Source organism: Choloepus didactylus, chromosome 21, assembly GCF_015220235.1.
Source record: "Choloepus didactylus isolate mChoDid1 chromosome 21, mChoDid1.pri, whole genome shotgun sequence".
Lineage (NCBI taxonomy): Eukaryota > Metazoa > Chordata > Mammalia > Pilosa > Megalonychidae > Choloepus > Choloepus didactylus.
Window position 1 is genome coordinate 22,562,984 of NC_051327.1, and position 27,249 is coordinate 22,590,232.

Consider the following 27,249-nt stretch of genomic DNA (forward strand, 5'->3'; position numbering starts at 1 on the left):
GTTAAATCCTAACTTCTTGGTTACAGTAGGATAAGGTGATGATGAAGTTATAGATGTAATCATTAATAATATTGGTCAATACAGGGAGAAAGCCGTGAGGGAGGAGAAGAAGGTGGAAGTCCACAGAAACCTGAAAGAGAAAGAAGAAGATGCCACCCTGTTTTGCCATGTGACGGAAAAGCCAAGGATCCAAGGATTGCTGGCAGCCAGTCCCAGAACACCACAATTGTGCCAGTTTGGATGTATTATGGCCCCCAAAATGCCATTATCTTTGATGCAATCTTATGGAGGCAGACATATTAGTGTTGATTAGATTGGAATCCTTTGATTGAATGTTTCCATGGAGATGTGACTCAATCAACTGTGAGTTAAATGTTTGGATAATTTCCATGGAGGTGTTACCCCATGCATTCAGGGTGGGTCTGAATTAAATCACTGGAGCCATATAAACAAGCTGACAAACAGAAGAAGCTCAGAGCAGCTAAGAGTGACGTTTTGGAGAGCAACTGAGATGATATCTTGAAGAGCAGCTGCAGCTAAGAGAGGATAAAATGCCCCAAGAGTAACACTTTGGAGAACACCAGTTTGAACCATAACCTGGGAGCAAGCCGACGCCAGCCATGTCCCTTCCCAGCTAATAGGGGTTTTTCCGGACACCATTGGCCATCCTCCAGTGAAGGTACCCGATTGTTGATGCCTTACCTTGGACACTTTATGGCCTTAAGACTGTAACTTTGTAACCAAATAAACCCCCTTTATAAAAGCCACTCCATTTCTGGTGTTTTGCAAAAGGACAGCATTAGCAAACTGGAACACCAGTCTTCAGAGTGAAAGCATCATCTTGCTGAAATAGCTTGACTTTGGACTTCTCCTAGCCAAAAATGTAAGCCAATAAATTCCTATTGTTTAAGCCAATCCATTGTATGGTATTTGTTTTAGCAGCTGGGAAACTAAGACAAAGAACCATGAATTGCAGAGAACTCCACCCTTGTTGGGAGGTTTCTCTGCAGTCCAGGGGGAGAAGCAGAGAAGCTGCTTGAGCGTTCTCACAGCATGCATCTGGGTTCCAGGCTTTCCTCAGGACTGGGTGTCTTCAGTTAGTAGATGCAAAGTCAGGTAGCAGCAGCAACATAACTCCAGAAAATATCTGAAATGTTGAATGGTGATCGAGACTGAGCCAGCGTTCTATAATTTAGGGGCAGCAATGGCTTGTCTTGGGTGGGAAAATGGAGAGTGGAGCAGTGTGAGAACCAAGCACTATTCCTAAAAAGGAATAAACGTTCACCCAATTGTGGAGAAGAAAGGAATTTATTCACGATCTTGCAAGAACGGGCACCCAACCAAAATGTGGGGGTTGGCACACAGAACAATAGACCCAGCAGTATTTATTCCCTATGCCTAACCTAACGGCAAGTCCCTCCCCTTTCTCCGGTGGCTGGATACTTCAGAGGTTACATTCTATTCCACAAGCCTAACTAGCCCTTGCAAATTTGAAACATGCAGCCCCTCAAATTGGAAACATTTGAAAAAAAGTCTCCTGAGCAAACTTGAAACATTTGAAACAAGTCTCCATGCCTCTTTCCTTTGTTCTTTAACTGCAGAGCCAGTCTGAGCTAGTTTGGTAACAACTTATGCAGCTATTTTAGGAAACTCTACCCCTCCCCCCAAGTCTCCACCTTGCAAGGACAGTGGGCGGATAAACAGGAGGACCAGCCACTGATTATAGCTTAGCTTCTTGACCCTCTGCCATTCCCCTGAGCTGCCCCCACCCTGTGTGAAAGCTAAACTTAAATCTAATTCTTACAAGGAGGAAGTTCATGTGGGTAATCAGAGCTTACCCTGAGGCATATCAGACACAAGGCCTGGAATAGCAGAACTAATTTAAGATTCCAGTTGAATAGAAGATAACAAAATATTTCTGGTCTTGGAAGTGGGGTGCTAGATCCGCATCATACCAGCTTGGGAAGAAATGATCGTTAAATTTATTTTTAAAGAATTTTGTGAGCCAGCTGACATCAGGTTGTTACATAGAAATTGACCATGGCAGGAGCATTTACCCGTAGAAATCATCTAAATATTCAAATCATGACTTTTATTTTATTTTATTTTATTTATTTTTATTTTTTTTTATTTTATTTTATTTTGCTGGAGAGCAGGTTGTTAAACATTTCCAGCATATACTGTGTCTTGGTCAGAGCTGGCCCAGATAAGGAAATGTGAGAGGAAGCTCCACAGCTGATCCCACCATGTGTCTATCACAGCTGGGAAAAAACCCAGAACACATCCAGGATATGACAAACATGACTACAAGAAGTGGGGACACACCACATCTATGCCTCGTATGCACTATCTCCCATGAAATATCAAACCATTCAAAAGAGAGGTGAAGCAATCAAACTCAGACGATACCACTAGGTTCTAGGAGGGATTCTGGAGATCCCTGGGAATCAGGACGTAAGTGAGTGTTCGCTGAACAGCTCCCACTTGTATACATCAGCCTTGGCAATTACCAAATTTGGCCCATTCCTACATCACAAGCCTGTCATTTATAAATTTAAGGAATCAAGCTGAAAAATCTCAGTTCCCCTTCTGGTAAGGCTTTCATGCTGACCCTGAATCTACTTGGCTCTGCTACGTTGGCTCGGAGGCCTCTGGCTGGAATTCATCGTCTGGTCCTGTAAATTGGCATTTGAACCCCGGCTCTTCCCCCATCTTGTTGTTGGGTCCATGGGCCATCTCTGACAAGAATCTTCCACTCTGGCCCTCAACCCTGGGCTGGTATCCCATCCAAGCCATCCCAGGATCACCAAGAAAGGCAGGAGCTGGGGAAGTGGAAGGAGAGACAGGCATTTGCCATGAACCTTTGCTTTCAGAGTCCAAGCTCCCCTCTTGACAACATGTTCAACATGATACCTACCTTCAGCTTTCTGTGGCCCTGAGTTACAATGCGAGATGGGAGGATACTGGCCATAAAGCGATTAACAGTTATTGTTTCAAAAATTGAAATGTGCGGGAGCACCCAAAGCAAAGCAAGAAGGCTTCAGTAGCTGTGTGACGTGGCCCACCATGTGGGAGGGAAAAGAGGTCTCAGAACAGCTCGGCTAAGGAGTGCCTCCCCTGGGCCCCCAGAAAGTGAGTGTGTTAGTTATCTATTGCTGTGAAACAACCAACCCCAAAACTTAGATGCTTAGAAGAACATTAACTTACTAGTTTTCATGATCTGTGGGTTGACCATGCAGTTGATCTGTTTCATGTTGTAATCCACAGTCAGTCCCCCTGCTTATCCGCCCCCTATCTACTATCCTTGCAAGGTGGAGACTCAGGGTGGAGGTTCCCAAAATAGCTTCATAACTTGTTACCAAACTAGCCCAGACTGGCTCTAAAGAGGCCTGGGCATAACCATTATAGTCAGGGGTGGAAATTTGTTCCAAGGGTTCCTAATGTTGCAAATTTGCCGGGGAAAGGTATTTCAAATGTTTCCAATTTGGGCAGGCTGCATGTTTCAAATTTGCATGGGCTGCATGTTTCAAATTTGCGTGGGCTAGTTAGGCTTGTCCAATAGAATGTAACCTCTGGAGTATCCAGCCAATGGGGAAACAGGGGAGGGACTTGCAGTTAGGTTTAGGGAATAAATACTGCTGGGTCTATTGTTCTGCTCATCAACCCCCACATTTGGTTGGGCGCCCCCTGTTTTGGCAAGACCGTGAATAAATTCTTTTCTTCTCGGCAATCCAGTGAGCATTTGTTTCTTTTTAGGAACTGTGCTTGTTTCTCACAATGTGGTGTCAGCTGGGGTGCTGGGATGGCTGAAATGTCCGAAATTACTGACTCACAAGGCTGGCAGCTGGTGCTGGCTGATGACTGAGAGCCATGTGGCTCTTGGCTGTCCATGCGGCTGCTTGGGCTTCCTCACACTAGGACATCTGGGTTCCCAGAGAAAGCCACCACGGGCAAGGGGGGGCTCACAGATCTCTTAAGGCCCAGACTTGTAAGTTACTCAGTGTCATTTATGCCACATTCTATTAGTCAAAACAGGTCACAGGGCCAGCCTAGATTCAAGAGAAGAGGGAATAGGTTCCACCTCTTGATGAGAGAATGGTGAGGTCACATTGCAGAAATTAGGAGCATGTGGGATAGGAGGAATTGCTGCACGCATCTTTCAAGACAGCATCTACCACTGTGGGCATGCTGTCCGGCAGGGGACCTGCTCTCTGTGGAGCAGAGCTAGTAAACCAGAAGCCAGAGTCTGGCCAAGGAACAAAAGAACCCCAACCTAACCTCTGCCCAATTCAACATCCTTGCCCACCCTAAGTCCCAGTTCTGAACACTCAGGAAACTCAGAGTAGTATCCTCTCCCTGCCCACCCTGCAAGAGACTTTGGAGCACTTAGGAGTTTGGAAGATGAGGCTTCGGTTCTGGGAGACCAACCACCCATGAAGCCCACCCTGGTTCCCAGATGAGTAGATGCTAGAAATAGGAGTTCTGAGCTGGGGGGTCCCAAAAACCTAGAAATTCTTTTCCATCAGGTAACATAATTTAGGTAGTTCCATAGTGATGGACAGTGTTGGGGATTGAATCAAGTCCTGCACCAAAGATAAGTTCAAATCCTAACCTGCATTCCTGTGGGTGTGAACCATCTGTAAATAGCATCTTTGAAGATGTTAAGGTGAGTCAAGACGTGGACTCATTTGTGAATATGATCTTTTAAGATCATATTTAGGTGTCGCCACACTGAATCGGGGTAGGCCTCAATCTGTATGAAGAAATTCACATGGCTGAGCAGGGGAAACCAGAATCCACAAGTAGAAGAAGCCAGAGAGGAGAGAGAGATGGCGTTGTGATGGAGCACACTGTCAACTCAATGCCACCATCTATGGAGAGAGCATGGGCTTGCCAACTTGTTGCTTTTGGACTTCTAGCCTCAGAACTGTGAGACAATAAATTCTTGTCATTGCAGCCAACCCAGTGTATGGTATTTGTCATAGCAGACTTGACAAACTGTCAGCCACCTTGGTTCCTCCCAATATCCCTTTGTTTAAAGAGGGTGAGGTTTGGGGCTAACATCAGTTATCACTCAGGATCCAAACAGGAAACAGGTAGCACCACAAAAATATAATAATTCAAGGAGGGTTTATTTATGAAGAGACAGTTTACAAAGAAATGGGGAAAGGTAACCACAAATGAAAGTAACAAGGGTTTAGCAGCAGCTGAGCTGCTACCACCCCTAAGCTCAAAAGGGCAAGGAGAGGGAGCAGCTCCTGGAGCTTAGAAGGAAACTGAGTCACATAGAGCCTGCAGCCTTGAGAGGCAAAGTGGCTTTTGGTTGAGAGGCTGAGCCAGACTTTCGTGACCTCACAGGAAGAGAATCAGGGTAATATATGTCCTAAACTCCCTATCATCCCTCCTCCAGTGTCCTGCCAGGGCTCCCCATTAGCCACACCCAACTGTAATCCAGAGGGCACGGGAGCCGAATGAGGTAGTAGGGTTCACAGGTTGGCCTCCCAGTACAAAGAACAAGGTGGAAGAGGGTGGAAGGTGGATCAAGAGAGACAAATGGAAGCTACCCAGCACAGGCAATGCATCAAGACTGCAAGTATGTGTGCATAATTAAGATACTGCATTAGTTGAAATTCACTCAGGATTCTTAGAGTTAGTGTATCAGTCATCTATTGCTGCATAACAAATTGTCCCAAAACTTAGAGTCTTAAAACAATATCATTTATATGCTCATGATTCTGTGGGTTGGAAATTTGTACTAGGCTCAGATGATTTATCTTCTACTCCATGTGGAGGGTCACTTTTGCATTTACAGTCAGTAGGGGGTTCCACTGGGGAATGACTCATCCATTTCAAGGGCTGAGTCCCCTCTAAGAGAAGCTCCCCAAGGCTCTCATACCTTCCTCTTGGCCCAGCCCCCTGTGCAGACCTGACTGCTCCAGCTGAGTACTATCACCTGGATACAGAATTGCAATGATGGCCTTTTCCCCAGGTAACTGAAAAAAAATAATTAATTGGGGATAGATTTTTTCATTTAGCTTTTTCCTTTCACAAAATGTGGTGCAGTGCAGAAGGAAAGCTAGAGGATGAAACAGTTGACTATATATCATAGTGAACTCTGTTGTGGATTATGGAGTTGGTTAATAGTAAAAATAAAAGAATTCTCTTCCATGAACTACAACAAATATATGTCACTATTACAAGGTGTTGCTAATAGAGTGGTATATGGGAAAAAATACACCCAATGCAAACTATGACCTATAGTTAACAGTAATATTTTAATAATCCTCAATCAATTGTAATGAAAGTACCACACCAATGCTAAGTGTCAATAATGGCCAGAATGAGGGGTATGGGTTTTTTTTTTAACCAATGAAAATGTTATCAATTTGATTGTGGAAATGAATGCACAACTTTGATTACGCTGAGAGCCATTGATTGTTCATGTTGGACGGATTTTATGGTGTGTGAATAAAACCGCTTTATTAAAAAATATGTAATGGGCTTATAATTGTCATTTAAAAATGAATTAGTAAAAAATTTTGTATTTCTCTGTTTTAAATTTGTAATACAGTAAATATAGATAGACATTGTGACGGTTTCTATATATTATATCCCCCAGAAAAAGCCATATTCTTTAATGCATTCTTGTAGGGGCAGACATATTAGTGTTGATTAAGTTGGAACCTTTGGATTAGGTTGTTTCCATGGAGATGTGGCCCGCTCAGCTGTAGGTGATAACTCTGATTAGATAATTTCCATGGAGGCATGGCCCGGCCCATTCTGTGTGGGCCTTGATTAGTTCATGGAGCACTATATAAGCTCAGACAGAAGGAGCTCACAGCTAGCTGTAGCTGAGACAGACATTTTGAAGACAGCCGTTGGAAGCTGATGCAGACATTTTGGAGAACGCCATTTTGAAATGCAACCTGGGAGCAAGCAGACGCCAGCCACATGCCTTCCTAGCTAACAGAGGTTTTCCAGATGCCGATGGCATTTTTCCAGTGGAGGTACCCTTTGCTGATGGACACTTTATGCCTTAAGACTTGTAACTGTGTAACCAAATAAACCCCCCTTATAAAAGCCAGTCCATTTCTGGTGTTTTGCTTTCTGGCAGCATTAGCAAACCGTTACAGATTTAATTTTAAAAATGTGGTACAGTGCCATGGAATACTGTACAACAGCAGTTCTCTAGTTTTTTTATTTCATGACCCTTTTACATTCTTAAAAAATTCTGATGACTTGAAAAAGCTATCAATATCTATCATATTAGAAATTAAAACTGAGAATTTTTGAACTATATAATTATTAATTCACTTAAAAGTAATGATAATGAAATATTACAAAGTAACATAAATTTTTATTTTTATCAAAAATGACTATATATTTCTAAACCTTTAGTGAGAAAATTGACATTGTCTTACATTTTTGCAAATCTCTTTGATGTCAGATTTAATAGAAGGCATCTCTATTCTCATATCTGTTTCTTCATTCAGTCTGTTGCAGCATGTTGTTTTGGTAGAAGTGCATGAAGAAAATAGGGTCTCACACACATACAAATGGGTGGAAAAGGAAGGGGTATTTTAATAGCCTCTTCAGAAAATTGTGCATTTTCTTCTTTGATACCATAAATACTTGACAAGTGGTAGTTTCTTAAAGGTTAGTTGCAATAAGTAATCTGAAACTGCATCAGCCAACTTTTTGTATTCTGTTTCACTAAAATCCATTGGTCTATCTTGTATTTTGAATGGATCTTTTTTTTTTTTATTTGAGAAAAACTTTATTGTTTTTTTTTTTTAGAAAAATGACACATGCTCATTTTTTAAAATTAAACAGTACAGAAAAACCTGAAAAAGAAAATGAAACTAGTATACCCCAAATCCTACCACCCATCAAGTACGCCTGTCATCAGATTAGGTGACTGTACTTCTAGCTAGCTCTTTACACACACATACAGGGAAGAAAATGGATAGATTTACAGGGAGACAATTTTAAAGGGACTATACCACCATCTTTAATAAAGAAGAGTCCATTATTTGGTTTTAACAGATTTTTCAAAAGAAAGAAAGTGAAATGAAACGGAACCTGCTACATATCTGAAATGATGCAGGCTTTTTGGCACGACAGGATTCTGAAGGCAGAGGTCCATTGAGGCCAATGATATCAGAAACACAGGGAAATAAAGCTTCAAGCCCCAAGTGATTTAAAAATTGAATGGATCTTTTAAACATTTATGATTTTGTAATATCAGGCATTGGTCATTTGGAAACTACTGGTTCATCGAGTTATGCAGCTTTGCCAAATGTTGACACATTTTATAAAATATCAGATAATCACATTCATTAATAACATCACCCATCTCATCAGATAAGTGTGTAGCTATTAGAAAGCTGTCAAGTTCACAGTAGCAAATGTAAGTGTTCTGAAATTCTAATTTTCTCTTGAAAGCTCAAATTTTATCATTGCCAGCAAAGACACAGTTATTTTCCTTTAAGCGACAGGTTCACTTTGTTCATTTTTGAAAGAATGTCTGCCAAATACCCAAGTCTGAATAATCATAGTCTATCAGTCATTCTCTCAAGATGGTTTTCCATGAAGAAAGGGGCAAGTTCAGCTTATGGCTCAAACAATTACACAAGGACTTTCCCTTGCGACAACCATTATGCTTTGTGTGTCTTTCTCATCTCATCATTCAGAGTATTATAAAAAGATGCGTACTCAAGGACGCAGATTTACTAAAATAGATGATCTTTGCTGCTTAATAACGTACACCCTTAAATGAAGCTGGCATTTTCTTTTTCCCTGTAAGTGTGCAGTAGCGAAGAAGGTGGTGACTCCCAGGCTGGGTTGGTGCCGCCATCTTGACCAGGTTTAAGTTAGCAGCTTTATTCATTGTCACTTTGGCAGCATCAGTGAAAATGTCCACGCAAGTAAAAGGAAAATGACATCCTAGTATTAGGACGAACGTAGTCTTGACATTGTGGACTCCCGAAGGGGTCTCAGGAACGCCCAGAGGTCTGCAGACCAAACTCTGGAAACCACTTCCCTACAGCAAAGAGAATGAACAAATTACAACCACGTGTGGCTGCGCACGGATGAACCTCACCGTCACGGTGTTGAGTGAAAAAGGCCAGACGCAAGCTGTGATGTACAGTGTTAAAAGTCAGGGTAATGATTACTCTCAGAGGGGTGGGGTTCAGGGTTGAATAGTGCTCCCCATGCCCAAAATTCGTGTCTACCAGGAGCTGTTGAACGTGACCTTATTTGGAAAGAGGGTCTTTGCAGATGTCTTCATGCCAAGGTGAGGTCATACTGGATTAGAGTGGGCCCTAAATCTACTATGACTGGTGTCCTTCTAAGAAGGAAATTTGGACACAGACACGGAAGGAAGGCAGCCACGTGAAGACGGAGGCAGAGATTGGAGGGACACAGCTCCAAGCCAAGGAACACCAGGATTGTGAAAACCACCAGAACTAGAAAAGCAAGGGAGTCTTTCCCAGAGACTTCGGGGGCAGCATGGCCTTGCCAACACCTTGACTTTGTCGGGCTTCCGGAACTGAGAGAGAATGCCTTTCTACTGCATTGTCACCCCAGAAACTAAGACAGGTGGGGAGTGCCTGAGGGAGACCAGGAAGAGACCTCTGGGGTGCAGGTCAAGTTCCTTTTCTTAGCTTGGGGTTGCTGCTTATCTGGTGTGTTTACCTTATGAACATTCTTCAAGCTGTATGCTTATGATACGGGCACTTTTCTATATGTACATTATATTCTAATTAAAGGGTTTTTATAACATGGTTTATAGAAGTAACAAACCACAAGAAATTACCTTCCCCCGACCCCACCCCCAGAAAAAAACTTGGAAAGATTTCCCAAAACAAAAACAAAACATCTCTATGGCAATAATCGTTACAGAATATTTGCAAGACTTGTATTCATAAAGAGATCCCACAAACCGTTCTTTCATCATTTATGTGGCACCTCCTATGGGCTACACAGGTAGCATAGTTACCCTTATGGAGAGGGTGACTGGTTTTGGTTATCCCTAGAACATTTGCATAATGATAAGCAAGAGCATTCTTATACATTTATATTTGAGATTCGGGAGAAAAAAAATCAGGATGCTGGAGTATGGCAGCTACTCCTTGAGCCTTTTCGAAAGATCCCTTAGAAAAGAGACAAGTTGAGGCAAAGATGGCTGTTCTGGTTTGCTAATGCTGCCAGAATGCAAAACACCAGAAACGGATTGGCTTTTATAAAAGGGGGTTTATTTGGTTACATAGTTACAGTCTTAAGAACATAAAGCATCCAAGGTAACACATCAGCAATCAAGTACGTTCACTGGAGGATGGCCAATGGTGTCCGGAAAACCTCTGTTAGCTGGGAAGGCATGTGGCTGGCGTCTGCTCCAAAGTTCTGGTTTCAAAATGGCTTTCTCCCAGGATGTTCCTCTCTAGGCTGCAGCTCCTCTTCAAACAGGCACAATGGCCCACCTGAAAGTGGAGAAGAATGCCCATTTTTTCTAGAAGAGGACTTCTTGCCCAGGGGCTGCTATCCAAGAGCATAATGAGCAGTGGAGCAAAATAAAAAAGCCGAAGTCTCTATCCCAAGTTCAAGGTAAGGGGAGTGGACACAGTGGGTAACACTGGACCTTGGGGAAGGCTGGCAAATGCAGCCCCTGCTGTGCCCCTCTGCCCGGGGGGAGGGGGAGCATCTGGGGTGAGCCTCCCAAACTCACAGCACCCCAAACTGAACTCAGGGTCTTACCCCCAAACGTGGAAGCTCCTCCTGTGCCCCTGTTCCGTGCAAGACAGCCCCACTCGCCCGGTGTCCAGGCTGTGCCCGGGTCCTATCAAACCCGCAGAAGCCCTCTCAGGAAATGGCCAGCTCCCCCCAGGCTAAAGCAGCACTGAGTACCTTAGTTCTTGTTAGTTCTTTGTGATTTTATGAAGTTGTTTTATTTGTGTTGCGCCCAGATTATTTCCATTGTCTCTGGCAGAAGGATTGCTGGCTTACCTTCGCTGTTATTGGATGGACAAATCCTCCATGTGGCTTTTTTTTTTTTTTTTAAAGGAAGGCTGCATGTGTCCATTGGCTTCCAACCCTTCCACGTGTCCCTTGTTTGCCCGCAGAGCAAAGGTCATGTTTCCTAGCCTGGCGCTCAAAGCCTGTCATTCCAGCCTTTTCTCTTCTTTGCTCCCTGCACCCCCATCTCTACTCCCTGCTTCTACTTCAGAAGCTTGTACATCCCCTACACACCCCATTGCTTCTCATCTCCAAGCCTTGGCTTTGGAGCATCCCCGGCCTGAAAAAGAGTCCTCTTCCACTTTCTCTTCGAGCTTTCCCATCACCCCTCTCCCAGGAATGACAGATGGCACCTGCTCTGTGCCGTCACAGTCCGCGTGCTACATCTATTATTATATATTGATGCTATTTTTAATATATGCACTCAGCAAATAGTTCCTGAATGTCTTCTATATTGAAGGCATTGTGCCACATACTAAGGTACTAAGGGAGGAACAAAGGGAGAGATTGAAAAAACAGACCCAGTCCCTGTCCTCATGTGGTTTATCACTGGTGGAGGAAAAAGCTTAATTGAATAATCACACTAACATATATATTATATATATATATACACATATTATATATAATATATATATATTATAATTATAAGTTATAAACAGGTTGGGAAGAAAAGTTTCAAAGAGGCAAGTGATATAGCCTGAATTGTCCAATAAGGTTTCCCTGAGAAAAATAGCATTTCATCTGATAATTGAATGATGGGTAGGCAAACGGTAGACACTCAATACACATTTGTGGACTCTGAATCTTTCCCTAGAAGCTTCCTTTTAAATTTTGGAAGTGGAGAGATGTAGGGAAAGCAGTAGAAAGTGCAATGGGTGGGTGCAGTAGAAATAATCTGGAAGTCAGCAGACTTCTTGGGTTTTAGACCAGAATCTGAAATTAACCATCTGTGTGACCTTGGGAACCTCACTCACCCACTGTTTCCACTTTTTAAATAATATTTTGATATTAGACTGTCTCAAGGTTTCCCAAAGACATATACCACTGGTGCTAAACAAAATTGTCTTTTTAATAAGTTTCCATTTTAATAATTATTTATTTTAATGTAAATAAAAATATCAGTACCATATAAAATCCATGATTTCAAAAACAATATTGCTCATTAAGAGGTTAGAGTAGTGCTGAGACTTCTGCTTCCTACCTTGATAGAGTAACAAGGACCAGATTCTCCCGCAATAAACGGCTGGAAAACTGAACAAATACGTGAAAGAAAAGTTTTCTGACATTGGACGGCATGCACTGCAGCACTTGATGCCTGAGGGAAGGAGAACAATGAGGTGAGCCCTACAGTCACCCCAGCTTTCTGCCTGGAGGCAATTTTCAGACCAGACGCACAGGGAGGAGAAACCTTTAGGCAATCTTGTTGAGTGGCGGAGACACAGATCCGAGTCCAGGAAAGCTGAGACAGTTATAAGTTGAAGGGCAGAATTGTGGAAAGGCCAACAAAGCACAGAGACAGAGCTCCAGAAATTTGTATAAGAGTCCCCTTGAGTCCGCTGAGCATGAGGCCAAGCCTCACAGAGTTAAATTCCACGAATACCAGCAAAGAATGACGAGAGGATGTAAGCTGAAAAACTCCCAGAGCTCACATAAGGCAGGGAGAGACTCAAGTCCTGAACAGGCAGTGTCGAGTTTTCAGTGATGGTCAGGGCTTTCAGTGGAGATCCTAGAGAGGGCAAGACCCAGTGGCAAGACTACACCATCCATGGAAGGAGGGTTACTCTAGACCAATCCTAGAAAAACTTTAAAAATGGGCCTTGTGCCAGTTTGACTGTATTGTGTCCCCCAGAAAAAGCCATATTCTTTGATGTAATCTTGTGGGGCAGACATTTCAGTGCTGATCAGACGGGAATCCTTTGAGTGTTTCCATCGAGATGTGACCCACCCAAATGTAGGTGATAACTCTGATGAGATAATTTTCATGGAGGTGTGGCCCCACCCATTCAGCGTGGGCCTTGATTACTGGAGCAGTATATAAGCTCAGACAGAAGGAGTGAGCTTGCTTCAGCCAAGAGGGACACTTTGAAGAATGCACAGAAAATGAGAGAGGAGCTGCAGATGAGAGACAGTTTGAAGACAGCCATTGAAAGCAGACTCTTGCTCCGGAGAAGCTAAGACAGGACAAATACCCCAAGAGCAACTGAGAGTGACATTGTGAAGAGGAGCTGCAGCCTAGAGAGGAATGTCCTGGGAGAAAGCCATTTTGAAATGAGAACTTGGAGTAGACACCAGCCATGTGCCTTCCCAGCAAACAGAGGTTTTCTGGATGCCATTGGCCATCCTCCAGTGAAGGTACCCGATTGTTGATGCCTTACCTTGGACACTTTATGGCCTTGAGACTGTAACTGTGTAACCAAATAAACCCCCTTTATAAAAGCCAATCCGTCTCTGGTGTTTTGCATCTTGGCAGCATTAGCAAATTAGAAAGGTCTCAAAGGGGTCAAACTGATCTACAACTACCTTACATGTCTGCCAAAGCAAAGCCTAACACTATATAAAGGAAACGAGAAAATACCGTACACTCACCATGTAAAATTCACAATGTTCAGCATCCAAACAATTATCACTAGATATGCTAAGAGGCAGGAAAATGTGGCCCATACCCAACAGAAATATCAGTCATTAGAAACAGAGCCAGAAATGAAAGTGATGAAGAAACCAGCAAAGCAATGAAAAGAGCTAACTACCTTCTGGATGTGAAAGAAAACATGAACTTTGACTTTTATCTCATACCATACACAAATATTAACTCAAAAATGGATCATAGACCTTAAAATAAAACCTAGAATTATAAAATTTATAGAAGAAAACAAAGGAGAAAATCTTCATAACTTTGAGAAAGGCTAAGATTTCTTAGATAGGATGTAAAAACCACAAACCATAAAAGAAAAAATTCTATAAAAATTAAAAACTTCTGCTCTTCAAAGCACCGTTAAGAAAATGAAAAGGTAATCTACACAGACTGAGAGAAAACATATGGAATACATATATATATATATATGACAAAGAACTTAAATCTGAAATATAAAAAGAAATGCCAACTCAATGATAGACAAACAACTCAATTTTTAAAATGGGCAAAAAAATGTGAATAGACAGTTCACAAATGAAGATATACAAAAGACCAAGAAGCACAAGAAAAGACGCTAAACATCATTACTCAACAGGGAAATCCAAATTAATATCACAACAATAGACCATTACATACCTATTGCAATGGATAAAATTAAAAAGACTGACAATACCAAGTGTTGACAAGGATGGGGAGCAACTGGGTCTCCACTCATGGCCAGTGGGGAAGTAAAATTGTGCAACCACTTTGGAAAACAGTTTAATCCTTATTATATGACCCTGAAATTTCACTTTTTGAGAAATGAAAACACGTTTTCACCCCAAAACTTGTGCATGGAGTGTTCATAGCAGCTTTTGCGTAACACTGTAGCCCCAATCTGGAAACAACCCAATGTCCATCAGCTAGTGAATGGATAAACAAATTGTGGCATATTCATATAATAGAATACTACTCAGCAACGAAAAGGAATAAACTACTGTTACACATAACAACATAGATGAATACAAGAATGTATGCTATAGGATCCCATTTATAGGAAACGACAGAAAAAAAACATTCTAATCAAAAGTGCCAGAAAGCAGATGAGAAGTTTGCCTAGTGCCAGGGATGGGAGTGGTAGGTTGACCAGATGGAGCACTGGGGAATATTTTGAAGGTTTGGAAATGATCTCTATCTTGATTATGCTGGTATTTACATGGGTATATAAATTTGTCAAAACTCATAGAAATGTACACTGAAAATAGGTGCATTGTATTGTATTTAAATTATACCTCAGAAACATTGATTTAAAGACAGTCATGGGCCAGAATGGCAAGAGAGTACTACTTCTGAAAGCGGACAGAGTTCAGGAAGAATTTCTTCCAGGACAAGACCAGCACGGCTTCTTTTATTTTTTTTTATTTTTTTTTTTTTAAATCATCATTTTATTGAGATATATTCACATACCACGCAGTCATACAAAACAAATTGTACTTTCGATTGTTTACAGTACCATTACATAGTTGTACATTCATCACCTAAATCAATCCCTGACACCTTCATTAGCACACACACAAAAATAACAAGAATAATAATTAGAGTGAAAAAGAGCAATTGAAGTAAAAAAGAACACTGGGTACCTTTGTCTGTCTGTTTCCCTCCCCTACTTTTCTTTTTTTTTTTTTTTTTTTTTAAATCATCATTTTATTGAGATATATTCACATACCACGCAGTCATACAAAACAAATTGTACTTTCGATTGTTTACAGTACCATTACATAGTTGTACATTCATCACCTAAATCAATCCCTGACACCTTCATTAGCACACACACAAAAATAACAAGAATAATAATTAGAGTGAAAAAGAGCAATTGAAGTAAAAAAGAACACTGGGTACCTTTGTCTGTTTGTTTCCTTCCCCTACTTTTCTACACATCCATCCATAAACTAGACAAAGTGGTGTTTGGTCCTTATGGCTTTCCCAATCCCATTGTCACCCCTCATAAGCTACATTTTTATACAACTGTCTTCGAGATTCATGGGTTCTGGGTTGTAGTTTGATAGTTTCAGGTATCCACCACCAGCTACCCCAATTCTTTAGAACCTAAAAAGGGGTGTCTAAAGTGTGCATAAGAGTGCCCACCAGAGTGACCTCTCGGCTCCTTTTGGAATCTCTCTGCCACTGAAGCTTATTTCATTTCCTTTCACATCCCCCTTTTGGTCAAGAAGATGTTCTCCGTCCCACGGTGCCAGGTCTACATTCCTCCCTGGGAGTCATATTCCACGTTGCCAGGGAGATTCACTTCCCTGGGTGTCTGATCCCACGTAGGGGGGAGGGCAGTGATTTCACCTTTCAAGTTGGCTTAGCCAGAGAGAGAGGGCCACATCTGAGCAACAAAGAGGCATTCAGGAGGAGACTCTTAGGCACAAATACAGGGAGGCCTAGCCTCTCCTTTGCAGCAACCGTCTTCCCAAGGGTAAAACTTATGGTAGAGGGCTCAACCCATCAAACCACCAGTCCCCTATGTCTGTGGTCATGTTAGCAACCATGGAGGTGGGGTAGGCGAATACCCCTGCATTCTCCACAGGCTCCTCAAGGGGGCACTACATCTTTTTTTTTTTTTTTTTTTTTCCCCTTGTTTTTCTTTTTTCTTTTTTTTTTTTTTTTTTTTTTTTTTTTTAACTTTCCCTTCTTTTTTCAAATCACCTGTATGAAAAAAAAAGTTAAAAAGAAAACAAACATACAATAAAAGAGCATTTCAAAGAGACCATAGCAAGGGAGTAAGAAAAAGACAACTAACCTAAGATAACTGCTTAACTTCCAACATGTTCCTACTTTACCCCAAGAAAGTTACATAATATAGCAACATTTCAGTGAACTTGTTCCTACTACAACCATCAGAAATTAACAGACCATAGTCATTTCTGGGCATCCCCAGAACGTTAAATAGCTTATCTGTTCTTCCTGGATTATTGTTCCCCCTTCCTTAATTGCTCTCTACTGCTAGTTCCCCTACATTCTACATTATAAACCATTTGTTTTACATTTTTCAAAGTTCACATTAGTGGTAGCATATAATATTTCTCTTTTTGTGCCTGGCTTATTTCGCTCAGCATTATGTCTTCAAGGTTCATCCATGTTGTCATATGTTTCACCAGATCGTTCCTTCTTACTGCCGCGTAGTATTCCATCGTGTGTATATACCACATTTTATTTATCCACTCATCTGTTGAAGGACATTTGGGTTGTTTCCATCTCTTGGCAATTGTGAATAATGCTGCTATGAACATTGGCGTGCAGATATCTGTTCGTGTCACTGCTTTCCGATCTTCCGGGTATATACCGAGGAGTGCAATCGCTGGATCGAATGGTAGCTCTATATCTAGTTTTCTAAGGAACTGCCAGACTGACTTCCAGAGTGGCTGAACCATTATACAGTCCCACCAACAATGAATAAGAGTTCCAATTTCTCCACATCCCCTCCAGCATTTGTAGTTTCCTGTTTGTTTAATGGCAGCCATTCTAACCGGTGTTAGATGGTATCTCATTGTGGTCTTAATTTGCATCTCTCTAATAGCTAGTGAAGCTGAACATTTTTTCATGTGTTTCTTGGCCATTTGTATTTCCTCTTCAGAGAACTGTCTTTTCATATCTTTTGCCCATTTTATAATTGGGCTGTCTGTACTATTGTCATTGAGTTGTAGGATTTCTTTGTATATGCAAGATATCAGTCTTTTGTCAGATACATGGTTTCCAAAAATTTTTTCCCATTGAGTTGGCTGCCTCTTTACCTTTTTGAGAAATTCCTTTGAGGTGCAGAAACTTCTAAGCTTGAGGAGTTCCCATTTATCTATTTTCTCTTTTGTTGCTTGTGCTTTGGGTGTAAAGTCTAGGAAGTGGCCTCCTAATACAAGGTCTTGAAGATGTTTTCCTACATTATCTTCTAGGAGTTTTATGGTACTTTCTTTTATATTGAGATCTTTGGTCCATTTTGAGTTAATTTTTGTGTAGGGGGTGAGGTAGGGGTCCTCTTTCATTCTTTTGGATATGGATATCCAACTCTCCCAGCCCCATTTGTTGAAAAGACCATTATGGCTCAGTTCGGTGACTTTGGGGGCCTTATCAAAGATCAGTCGGCCATAGATCTGAGGGTCTATCTCTGAATTCTCAATTCGATTCCATTGATCTATATGTCTATCTTTGTGCCAGTACCATGCTGTCTTGGCAACTGTGGCTTTATAATAAGCTTCAAAGTCAGGGAGTGTAAGTCCTCCCACTTCGTTTTTCTTTTTAGAGTGTCTTTAGCAATTCGAGGCATCTTCCCTTTCCAAATAAATTTGATAACTAGCTTTTCCAAGTCTGCAAAGTAGGTTGTTGGAATTTTGATTGGGATTGCATTGAATCTGTAGATGAGTTTGGGTAGAATTGACATCTTAATGACATTTAGCCTTCCTATCCATGAACATGGAATATTTTTCCATCTTTTAAGGTCCCCTTCTATTTCTTTTAGTAGAGTTATGTAGTTTTCTTTGTATAGGTCTTTTACATCTTTGGTTAAGTTGATTCCTAGGTACTTGATTTTTTTAGTTGCTATTGAAAATGGTATCTTTTTCTTGAGTGTCTCTTCAGTTTGTTCATTTCTAGCATATAGAAACATTACTGACTTATGTGCATTAATCTTGTATCCCGCTACTTTGCTAAATTTGTTTATTAGCTCTAGTAGGTGTATCGTTGATTTCTCAGGGTTTTCTAGATATAAGATCATATCATCTGCAAACAATGACAGTTTTACTTCTTCTTTTCCAATTTGGATGCCTTTTATTTCTTTGTCTTGCCGGATTGCCCTGGCTAGCACTTCCAGCACAATGTTGAATAACAGTGGTGACAGCGGGCATCCTTGTCTTGTTCCTGATCTTAGAGGGAAGGCTTTCAGTCTCTCACCATTGAGTACTATGCTGGCTGTGGGTTTTTCATATATGCTCTTTATCATGTTGAGGAAGTTTCCTTCAATTCCTACCTTTTGAAGTGTTTTTATCAAAAAGGGATGTTGGATTTTGTCAAATGCTTTTTCAGCATCTATTGAGATGATCAATTGATTTTTCCCTTTCGAGTTTTTAATGTGTTGTAATACATTGATTGTTTTTCTGATGTTGAACCATCCTTGCATGCCTGGAATGAACCCCACTTGGTCATGGTGTATGATTTTTTTAATGTGTCTTTGGATTCGATTTGCAAGTATTTTGTTGAGGATTTTTGCATCTATATTCATTAGGGAGATTGGCCGGTAGTTTTCCTTTTTTGTAGCATCTTTGCCTGGTTTTGGTATTAGATTGATGTTAGCTTCATAAAATGAGTTAGGTAGTGTTCCATTTTTTTCAATGTTTTGAAAGAGTTTGAGTAAGATTGGTGTCAGTTCTTTCTGGAAAGTTTGGTAGAATTCCCCTGTGAAGCCATCTGGCCCTGGGCATTTATTTGTGGGAAGATTTTTGATGACTGATTGGATCTCTTTGCTTGTGATGGGTTGGTTGAGGTCTTCTATTTCTTCTCTGGTCAGTCTAGGTTGTTCATATGTTTCCAGGAAATTGTCCATTTCTTCTACATTATCCAGTTTGTTGCCATACAGTTGTTCATAATATCCTCTTATAATTTTTTTAATTTCTTCAGGATCTGCAGTTATGTCACCTTTTTCATTCATTATTTTGTTTATATGGGTCTTCTCTCTTTTTGATTTTGTCAGTCTAGCTAGGGGCTTGTCAATCTTGTTGATCTTCTCAAAGAACCAACTTTTGGTGATATTTATCCTTTCTATTGTTTTTTTGTTCTCTATGTCATTTATTTCTGCTTTAATCCTTGTTATTTCTTTTCTTCTACTTGGTTTAGGATTGGTTTGCTGTTCATTTTCTAGCTTCTTCAGTTGATCCATTAGTTCTTTGATTTTGGCTCTTTCTTCCTTTTTAATATATGCGTTTAGTGCTATAAATTTCCCCCTTAGCACTGCTTTTGCTGCATCCCATAGGTTTTGGTATGTTGTGTTCTCATTTTCATTCGTCTCTATATATTTAGCAATTTCTCTTGCTATTTCTTCTTTAACCCACTGATTGTTTAGGAGTGTGTTGTTTAACCTCCAGGTATTTGTGAATTTTCTAAGTCTCTGATGGTTATTGACTTCTAATTGTATTCCATTGTGGTCAGAGAATGTGCTTTGACGGCTTCTTTTAGATAAAATTAATGAAAGTGGCAATATCTATAGCTCTCGGGAAAATAGTAATGATGCAGAAGTTGTGAATAGCAGCACTTCTCCATAACGGTAAATTATTTTGCAGGTCATAACGCACATTAAAATAACTGTAAAATATTAATAACAGAAAATATTAGGAAGTAGTGCTGTGATGATTTGGCTCACCGAGACAGCGTGAATTATAACCACAGCCTATTGGCAGGCTCATGGCGACTGTGCATATTTTACACCTTCTGCCAAAGCTGCTTGGAAATGTAGCTAGGACAGATGACGAGGCTTGTTGTAGATACAATTTCCACGCTTCTTCCCAGGAAAATATCAAGACATCACTTCTAAAAGTTTCCCATAGTTTACTTTGCAGCTAGATAAATTTTGCCCTTTATAATTCTTAATGCTGGTTAACATTAAGACTGAAAAAGTGACTATTGACATAGAACTTCCTCTTTCCCTTAAACTAAACAACACGGAGAAAATATCCCTTCATTTCTGAATGATCACAAACCATTCCACTCTTCTTCAATTATACATTTCACACCTTGCTTTGATTTAATTTTAACTTGCCGTTCATTGGTTTAATTACACACATGAAAATTCAATAACATTTTTATTTCATTTAATCTATTTCTATGGTTACTTTCTGCTTACGGAAATTGAGACTTACTTTCTACTTTTAAATATATTTTAATGAAAAATGAGTCAGTCTAAAGAAAAACATTTATTCCTAACAGACAATGGTGGATCAGGCAAACACTGTCGTAGTAGTATGCCTCAACTGTCTGAGGTATGGGAAATGCTAGTCCCTTTTCATATCTGCTGTTTTGAACGTCTATGAGAACGAAAGTGTGGACTCAGCTGTGGCTGAGTTTTACCTTAAGATAAACCTGGAAACAAGGTCAGGGACTTGCCTGGGGCCTGACTTGTGTGTGGCCTGGATGTGTCACTCACTCAGGCCCACCCAATACTCCAGTCCTTTCTGAATCTAGCATCTGATGGCTTTGTATCTCATTCCCCAGCTGTGGGCTCATTCTTTCCTGCCTGCTTCTTTCACCTCTGGGGCACTATTTGAATCGTTTATTTAAAACTCAGCACACACTGAGGCAAGATGGCGGCATAGAGAGGAGTGGAAGCTAAGCAGTCCCCCTGGAACAACTACAAAAAACCAGAAACAACTAGTAAATAATCCAGAATAACTGCGGGGGGACAAACGAGACCATCCACTCATCATACACCAACCTGAATTGGGAGGAATGCCCGAGAACACAGCATAAAATCTGTAAGTAAAACCTGTGGAACCAAGTCGTGAGACCCCCTCCCCCATAGCCCGAGCTGCGGAGCCGTGTGGTGCCACAGAGAAGCTCTCTCCCAGCAAGCGAATACGGCTCAGCTGAGCTCCAACTGGGGTTTTAAGTAGCGAGTGTGAACTGCTCACTACAGGTACGCATCCCCAAAAAACAGACAGAGGCTTTGGGTGACAACTGACCTGGGAGAGCCAGAGGGTTGCCTTGGACTGGGTCTGAAGGGGACTATCTGTTTCTTTTTTGGCTCAGTGGAGAAAGCCGCAGTCATTTTCAGTTTCCAGGGCTGTGACTCGGGGAAGGGTGGAGACAGCACAAGCAGAGAGAGAGACCATTGAAATGCTAATGACCTCCACCTGGGGGGTCTGTCTTCTCTAGGAGAAAAGGGGTGGGGCCCTCTCCATTCAGAACCAGACCCCAGAGCCTGGGGGAACACGGCCATACCTCCTCACACCAGTCAAGAATTATAGGCTAACAGGCATCACCTGCTGGGCAGAAAAGCACAGTGACCCGAGGCATCAAAGGGTGGAGCAATTTTCTAAGACACACCCACAGGGAAACCAGATACTGAATATTTCTTCCCTCTGTTCTGGTCTGGGAAAACCTGATTTGGATAAACAAGGAAACCATGACTAGACAACAGAAAATTACAACCTACACTAAGAAAAACAAAGTTATGGCCCAGTCAAAGGAACAAACGTACACTTCAACTGAGATACAGGAATTTAAACAACTAATGCTAAATCAATTCAAAAAGTTTAGAGAAGATACTGCAAAAGAGATAGAGGCTGTAAAGGAAGCACTGGGCATGTATACGGCAGAAATCAAAAGTTCAAAAAAACAGCTAGTAGAATCTACGGAAATGAAAGGCACAACACGAGATGAAAGACACAATGGAAACATACAACAGCAGATCTCAAGAGGCAGAAGAAAACACTCAGGAACTGGAGAACAAAACACCTGAAAGGAGAAAAGAATGAAAAAATATGAGCAACGTCTCCGGGAACTCAAGGATGAAACAAAGTACAATAATGTACGTATCATTGGTGTCCCAGAAGGAGAAGAGAGGGGAAAGGGGGCAGAAGCAATAATAGAGGAAATAATTCATGAAAATTTCCCATCTCTTAAGAAAGACATAAAATTACAGATCCAAGAAGCGCAACGTACTCCAAACAGAAGAGATATGAATAGGCCTACGCCAAGACACTTAATAATCAGATTATCAAATGTCAAAGACAAAGAGAGAATCCTGAAAGCAGCAAGAGAAAAGCAATCCATTACATACAAAGGAAGCTTAATAAGACTATGTGCGGATCTCTCAGTAGAAACCATGGAGGCAAGAAGGAAGTGGTGTGATATGTTTAAGATACTGAAAGAGAAAAACCACCAACCAAGAATCCTGTATCCAGCAAAGCTGTCCTTCAAATATGAGGGAGAGCTCAAAATATTTTCTGACAAACAGACAATGAGAGACTTTGTGAACAAGATACCTGCCCTACAGGAAATACTAAAGGGAGCACTACAGGGTGATAGAAGACAGGAGTGTGTGGTTTGGAACACAATTTTGGGAGATGGTAGCACAACAATGTAAGTACACTGAACAAAGGTAACTACGAATACGGTTGAGAGAGGAAGGTGGGGAGCACGTGAGACACCACAAGAAAGGAGGAAAGATAATGACTGGGACTGTGTAACTTGGTGAAATCTAGAGTATTCAACAATTGTGATAAAATGTACAAATATGTTCTTTTACGAGGGAGAACAAGCAAATGTCAACCTTGCAAGGTGTTAAAAATGGGGAGGCATTGGGGGAGGGATGCAATCAGCATAAACTAGAGACTGTAACTAATAGAATCATTGTATTATGCTTCCTTTAATGTAACAAAGGTGATATACTAAGGTAAATGCAGATAAGAGCGGGGGATAGGAGAGGCATGTTAGACACTTGACATTGGTGGTATTGTCTGATTCTTAATGGTGGGTAATGTCCATGATCAACTGTACAAATACTAGAAATCACTTCATGAACCAGAACAAATGTATGACAATACAATTAGAAGTTAATAATAGAGGGGCATATAGGAAAGAACTATATACCTATTACAAACTATATACTACAGTTAGTAGTATTTCAACATTTTTTCATAAACAGTAACAAACGTACTATATCAATACTAGGAGTCAACAATTGAGGGGGGTTGGTTAGGGATAGGGGAGGATTAGAGTTTCCTTTTCTTTTTTTCTTTTTTCATCTTTCACTTTATTTCTTGTCTGGAGTAATGAAAAGTTTCTAAAAATTGAACAAAAATTAAGAGTGATGGATGCACAGCTGTATGAGGGTACCCAGGGGCAAGTGATTGTACACTTTGGATCTTTGGATAATTGTATGGCATCTGAACAATCTCAATAAAAATGAAAAAAAAAAAAAAAAAAAAAAAACTCAGCACACAAACCCCTTTGTGCAGAAAATACCTGAGGACCTAGGGCCCTGCCCCCCTCCTCCATTTTAAGAGCAAGTCACTCAGCCACCTACATGACCAGGACAGACATTAAAAAGTCATCAGACTTCCCTGGGCAGGGGAAGAGTGGTGTTGTAAACAATGCGCTGTAACTCCCCTCCCCTGAACACTGTTAATATCCTGCTAAAACTCCATTGTCACACCCTATAGACCTAAGGCTTTATAAGCAACTCCCTTGGCGCTTCTCTCTCTCTCTTTTTTGCGTGGTTCACTTTCCAGGGCTGGCATAACTGTGAGACCATCATCCCCTGTCCGTAAGTCCCAATTAAACCCATGTCCACTTCTGTACCTGGTGTGTTCTTCGGCCTTAGGGCTAAGCTGGGTTGGAACAATACCACCTTTCTAATTCTCTGTGACTCAACTTAATTTCTTTTATTGAGCTCTCAAAACACTCAGAGTCAGAACCTAGATCCCGGGCAATTCGGTGTCCCCCATGCCCTGCTTCCTTCCCCAGGGTATATCTGTGTTACATCTGCCCACAAAGGCACTTATTGATCCCTCCACTGTCCCACAGCTCTCAGAGGGCAGCAAACCACATGAGGCATGTCTGGCTCCTGGTCCCTGGCTCCCCCATATCAAGTGGCTCTCCGTGGCCTCTTTCGTGGCACCACCAGCACTGCCCATCTGGATGTACCATAGCATAGCTGCTCCAGTTTGCTAATGCTGCCCTTTTGCAAAACACCAGATATGGATTGGCTTTTATAAAGGGAGTTTGTTTGGTTACAAAGTTACAGTCTTAAGGCCATAAAGTGTCCAAGGTAATGCATCAACAATTGGGTACCTTCACTGGGGAAAGGCCATTGGCATCTGGAAAACCTCTGTCAGCTGGCAAGGCACATGGCTGGTGCCTGCTTGCTCCCAGGTTGCGTTTCAAAATGGCGTTTTCCAAAGTGTTGCTCTTGGGGTGTTTTGTCCTCTCTTAGCTGCAGCTTTTCCAAAATGTCACTCTCAGTTGCTCTCTAAAATGTCACTCATAGCTGCTGTTAGTATCTGGGCCTGTGTGGCTCTTTTTAAAGTACTCCAGAAACCAATTAAGATCCATGCTGAATGGGTGGGGCCACACCTCCATGGAAATAATCTAATCAACATTATTACCTGCAGTTGGGTGGGTCACATCTCCATGGAAACACTCAATCAAAGAATTACAACCTAATCAACACTAATACATCTGCCTCCACAAGATTGCATCAAAGAATATGACTTTTTCTTGGGGAAATAATATATACAAACTGGGACAATAGCCATTCCGTCTCTGGCCACTTCCTGACACTGCCTTTAGACCTGCCATAAACGCTCTCAACATTTTCCATCCATCTCTTCTTTACTCCAGGCCAGAGGATTCCTTTTACTTATCTCTGGAGAAAATTGCTTGATATTTTCCCCTCAAATGTGCACTTACTGTGTTGAAGTTTCCCTAGGAGACTCCTAAGCATAATCTCTCTAATGGGCTTAAGCCTTTGAAAACACAAAACAAAAAGGTCCTCCCACAAACTTTTCAAAGAAGAGAAGAAGAAAGGAGAGATATCTGAAGAAAAACAAAGACAGGAAGTTGACATCTCAAAACATTATCCTACCACACTGGTAGCCTTAGCTAGAATCAGTCTTCCCTTTGAATAAAGACTTGAAACTCCAAATATATCTAGAACTATTCGAGGCAGCCTGGAAGGAGGAGGCAGCTCCTCGCCAGCACCAGAGATGTGCAGACATTGGGTAAGTGCCTTGGTGGCTCTTACAATGTTTAACCCAAGACTCCACCAAAACCTGGACCAATAACTACCATGAGAGCTTCTCGATTCACACATGATCCCATTCAGTACTTGCAAGAACACTGGGCAACAGATAATATGATAACCCCCATTTTGCAAATGAGGAATTCCGGATTCAGAGGAGTTACTTGGTTCTGAGAAGAACATACCTTCTGGCCTTGACACCAACCATAGCAAGGTTCAGGGGTCCAGAGGGATATTTGGACTCTTCCTAGGACCACCAAGCTGCCCTCCCAGTGCTCTCTGCCTCAACACTAGAACGGCTTACAATAGTGGCCCCAAGCAGGTGGCGATAACTAAAACGATTATCCCACCTCCCCTGAAAGGACCACCATGGAGCATAATCTCTTCAACTCCAGTACCCCCGTTTTGACTTTGGGTTATCCCATGTAAGTTTCTATATTAAACTGTCGCTCCTGTCTACCCTCTAAATTCTTCCTTTCACTTTTAACTTAGGGTTAGGGTTGGGAACGCGCAGTTTGTCAACAGTAAACTTCCTACAGCTGTTCCCTCTTTTCTGAACGGATCTTCATCTTCTGCACTAGATTGGATAATGTCTGTTCTGGTTTGCTAATGCTGCCATTTTGCAAAACACCAGAAATGGATTGGCTTTTATAAAGGGGGTTTATTTGCTTATAAAGTTACAGTCTTAAGGCCATAAAGTGTCCGAGGTAAGGCAACAACAATAGGGTACCTTCCGGAAAACCTCTGTTAGCTTTGAAGGCATGTGGCTGGTGTCCGCTTGCTTCCAGGTTGTGTTTCAAAATGGTGTTCTCCAAAATATTGCTCTTGGGGTGTTTTGTCCTCTCTTAGCTGCAGCTCATCTTCAAAATGTCACTCTCAGTTGCTCTGAGGTCCCTCTGTTTGTGAGCTCTTTTTACAGGACTCCAGTGAAGTAATCAAGACCCACCCTGAATGGGCAGGGCCATATTTCCATGGAAATATTCAATCAAGAGGTCACACCCTAATCAAAGATGGCACTCACAGTTGGGTAGGTCACATCTCTATGGAAACACTCAATCAGAAGGTTCCAACCTAATCAAACACTAATACATCTTCTTCCCCAAGATTGCATTAAAGAATATGGCTTTTTCTGGGGGATATAATATTATACAAACCACCACAGTGTCCCTCAGATTTAGGTCCATTCAGTCTTGTGTTTGGAAAAAGGGTCTTTGCAGATGTAATTAATGAAGATGAGGTCATACTGGATGTGCCAGTTTGAATGTATTATGTCCCCAAAAATGCCATTATCTTTGATGTAATCTTGTGTGGGCAGATGTATCAGTGTTGATTAGATTGTAATTCTTTGAGTGTTTCCATGGAGATGTGCCCCACCCAACTGTGGGTGACGACTTTGGTTGGATAATTTCCATGGAGGGGTGGCCATGCCCATTCAGTGGGTCTGAATTAAATTACTGGAGCACTATATAAGCTCAGACAGAAGGAGCGAGCTTGCTACAGCCAAGACAGACACTTTGAAGAATGCACTGGAACTGAGAGAGGAGCTTCAGCTTACAGAGACATTTTGGAGATGGCCCTTGAAAGCAGACTTTTGTTCCGGAGAAGCTAAGAGAGGACAAATGCCCCAAGAGCAACTAAGAGTGACATTTTTGAGGAGATGAAGCCTAGAGAGGAATGTCCTGGGAGAAAGCCATTTTGAAACCAGAACTTTGGAGCAGACGCCAGCCACGTGCCTTCCCAGCTAACAGAGGTTTTCCAGACACCATTGGCCATCCTCCAGTGAAGGTACCTGACTGTTGACGTGTTACCTTGGACACTTTATGGCATTTAAACTGTA